The following is a 3,765-nucleotide window of genomic DNA, read 5'->3' as shown; positions in this document are numbered from 1 at the left end:
AGTTTCATGGACTTCCATTGGAAGATCCTCATCAGTTTTTAGCTGAATTCTTGCAAATCTGTGACACAGTCAAGACTAATGGGGTAGACCCTGAGGTCTATAGACTGATGCTATTCCCTTTTGCTGTAAGAGATAGGGCTAGAACATGGTTGGACTCTCAACCTAAAGAAAGCCTGGACTCTTGGGAAAAGCTAGTCAATGCCTTCTTGGCAAAGTTCTTTCCACCTCAAAAATTGAGTAAGCTTAGAGTGGAAGTCCAAACCTTCAGACAGAAGGAAGGAGAATCCCTCTATGAAGCTTGGGAAAGATACAAACAATTGATCAGAAAGTGTCCTACTGATATGCTTTCTGAATGGAGCATCATAGGTATTTTCTATGATGGTCTCTCTGAACTGTCCAAGATGTCCTTGGATAGCTCTTCTGGAGGATCTCTTCATCTGAAGAAGACGCCTACTGAAGCTCAAGAACTGATTGAAATGGTTGCAAATAACCAATTCATGTACACTTCTGAAAGAAATCCTGTGAACAATGGGACTAGTCAGAAGAAAGGAGTTCTTGAGATTGACACTCTGAATGCCATATTAGCTCAGAACAAAATATTGACCCAACAAGTCAATATGATTTCTCAAAGTCTGTCTGGAATGCAAAATGCACCAAGCAGTACTAAGGAAGTTTCATCTGAGGAAGAAGCTTATGATCCTGAGAACCCTTCAATGGAAGAGGTGAATTACATGGGAGAACCCTATGGAAACACCTACAATCCTTCATGGAGGAATCATCCAAATCTTTCATGGAAGGATCAACATAGACCTCAACAAGGTTTCAATAACAATAATGGTGGAAGAAATAGGTTTGGCAATAGCAAGCCTTTTCCATCATCTTCTCAGCAACAGACAGAGAGTTCTAAGCAGAATAATTCTGACTTGGCAACCATGGTCTCTGATCTAATCAAAACCACTCAAAGTTTCATGACTGAAACTAGATCTTCCATTAGGAATTTGGAAGGACAAGTGGGTCAGCTGAGCAAGAAAATTACTGAACTTCCTCCAAGCACTCTCCCAAGCAATACTGAAGAAAATCCAAAAGGAGAGTGCAAGGCCATCAACATGACCGAATTCTGGGAGGAAGGAGAGGCAGTGAACGCCACTGAGGAAGGCCTTACTGGACGCCCACTGACCTCCAATGAGTTCCTCAATGAGGAACCATGGGAATCTGAGGCTCAAAATGAGACCATAGAGATTCCATTGGACTTACTTCTGCCATTCATGAGCTCTGATGAGTATTCTTCCTCTGAAGAGGATGAGTATGTCACTGAAAAGCAAGTTGCTAAATACCTTGGAGCAATCATGAAGCTAAATGACAAGTTATTTGGAAATGAGACTTGGGAGGATGAACCTCCTTTGCTCACCAAAGAAGTGGATGACTTGTCTAGGCAGAAATTGCCTCAAAAGAGACAGGATCCTGGGAAGTTTTCTATACCTTGTACCATAGGCACCATGACCTTCAAGAAGGCCTTGTGTGACTTAGGGTCAAGTGTAAACCTCATGCCCCTCTCTGTAATGGAGAAATTAGGGATCTTTGAGGTGCAAGCTACAAAAATCTCACTTGAGATGGCAGACAACTCAAGAAAACAAGCCCATGGAATTGTAGAGGATGTTCTGGTTAAAGTTGAAGACCATTACATCCCTACTGACTTCATAGTCCTAGAGACTGGGAAGTGCATGGATGAATCCATCATCCTTGGCAGACCCTTCCTAGCCACAGCAAAGGCTGTGATTGATGTTGATAGAGGAGAGTTGATCATTCAAGTGAATGAAGAATCCTTGGTGTTTAAAGCCCAAGGATATCCCTCTGTCATCATGGAGAGGAAGCATGAAGATCTTCTCTCAAAACAGAGCCAAACAGAGCCCCCACAGTCAAACTCTAAGTTTGGTGTTGGGAGGCCACAACCAAACTCTAAGTTTGGTGTTGAACCCCCACATTCAAACTCTAAGTTTGGTGTTGGGAGGTTCCAACACGGTTCTGAGCATTTCTGAGGCTCCATGAGAGTCCTCTGTCAAGCTAGTGACAATAAAGAAGCGCTTGTTGGGAGGCAACCCTATGTTTTATAATTAACTATTTTCTTTTGTTATTTTATCTTTTTTGTAGGTTGATGATCATAAGAAGTCACAAAAACAATGAAAAAAGCAAAAACAGAATGAAAAACAGGAAGAAAAACAGCACACCCTGGAGGAAGATGCTGCTGGCGTTTAAACGCCAGTAAGCCTAGCAGTTGGGCGTTTAACGCCCAGTCTGGCACCATTCTGGGCGTTTAACGCCAGAAAGGGGCACCAGACTGGCGTTAAACGCCAGGAATGGGCAAGAACCTGGCGTTAAACGCCAGGAATGGGCATCAGCCCGGCGTTTAACGCCAGAAATGGCTCAAAACGTGAATTTTGATGCCATTTGGTGCAGGGATGACTTTTCCTTGACACCACAGGATCTGTGGACCCCACAGGACCCTCACCTACCCCACCATCATTCTCTCTCTTCTTCCCCCATTCACCAATCACCTCAACACCTCTTCCCCAAAAACCCTTCACCTATCAAAACCCATCTTTCTCTTCACCACTCACATCCATCCTTCATTAATCCCCACCAACCTCACCCTTCAAATTCAAACAACTTTCCCTCCCAAACCCACCCATAATGGCCGAACCATTCACCCCCCTCTCTCCTATATATACCCTTCTTCAATCCTTCATTTTCACACAACCTAAACACCAACTCTCCCCCTCTTTGGCCGAACACACCACCCTCTCCCTCTTCCCCATTTCTTCCTCTTCTACTCTCTTCTTTCTTCTTTTGCTCGGGGACGAGCAAACATTTTAAGTTTGGTGTGGTAAAAGCATTGCTTTTTCGTTTTTCCATAACCATTATGGCATCCAAGGCCGGAGAAACCTCTAGAAAGAGGAAAGGGAAGGCAAAGGCTTCCACCTCCGAGTCATGGGAGATGGATAGATTCCTCTCAAGGGTGCATCAAGACCACTTCTATGAAGTTGTGGCCTTGAAAAAGGTGATCCCCGAGGTCCCCTTTTCACTCAAAAAGGGTGAATATCCGGAGATCCGACATGAGATCCGAAGAAGAGGTTGGGAAGTTCTTACCAACCCCATTCAACAAGTCGGAATCTTGATGGTTCAAGAGTTCTATGCCAATGCATGGATCACCAAGAACCATGACCAAAGTGTGAACCCGAATCCAAAGAATTATCTTACTATGGTTCGGGGGAAATACTTGGATTTTAGTCCGGAGAGTGTGAGGGTGGCGTTCAACTTGCCTATGATGCAAGGAGATGAGCATCCTTACACTAGAAGGGTCAACTTTGATCAAAGGTTGGACCAAGTCCTCACAAGTCATATGTGAAGAGGGCGCACAATGGAAGCAAGATTCAAGAGGAAAGCCGGTCCAATTGAGAAGGCATGACCTCAAGCCCGTGGCTAGAGGATGGTTAGAGTTCATACAACGCTCAATCATTCCCACTAGCAACCGGTCCGAAGTTACTTTAGACCGGGCCATCATGATCCATAGCATCATGATTGGAGACGAAATAGAGGTTCATGAGGTTATAGCCCAAGAACTCTATAAGGTGGCGGACAAGGCCTCCACCTTGGCAAGGTTAGCCTTTCCTCATCTCATCTGTCACCTCTGTTATTCAGTTGGAGTTGACATAGAGGGAGACATCCCCATTGATGAGGACAAGCCCATCACTAAGAAAAGGATGGAGC

The 3,765-nt window shown here is 44.5% G+C and overlaps 1 non-coding gene across 1 annotated transcript; it reads right to left on the bottom strand.

Moving 5' to 3' along the window:
• Positions 1-239: 239 nt before the first annotated feature.
• LOC112767357 (small nucleolar RNA R71) lies at positions 240-347 on the bottom strand. Its single transcript, XR_003184881.1, has one exon. It is a non-coding gene; the product is annotated as a small nucleolar RNA R71 (small nucleolar RNA).
• Positions 348-3,765: the final 3,418 nt, after the last annotated feature.

Source organism: Arachis hypogaea, chromosome 2, assembly GCF_003086295.3.
Source record: "Arachis hypogaea cultivar Tifrunner chromosome 2, arahy.Tifrunner.gnm2.J5K5, whole genome shotgun sequence".
Classification (NCBI taxonomy): Eukaryota; Viridiplantae; Streptophyta; class Magnoliopsida; order Fabales; family Fabaceae; genus Arachis; species Arachis hypogaea.
This window is presented reverse-complemented; position numbering and strand designations above follow the sequence as displayed.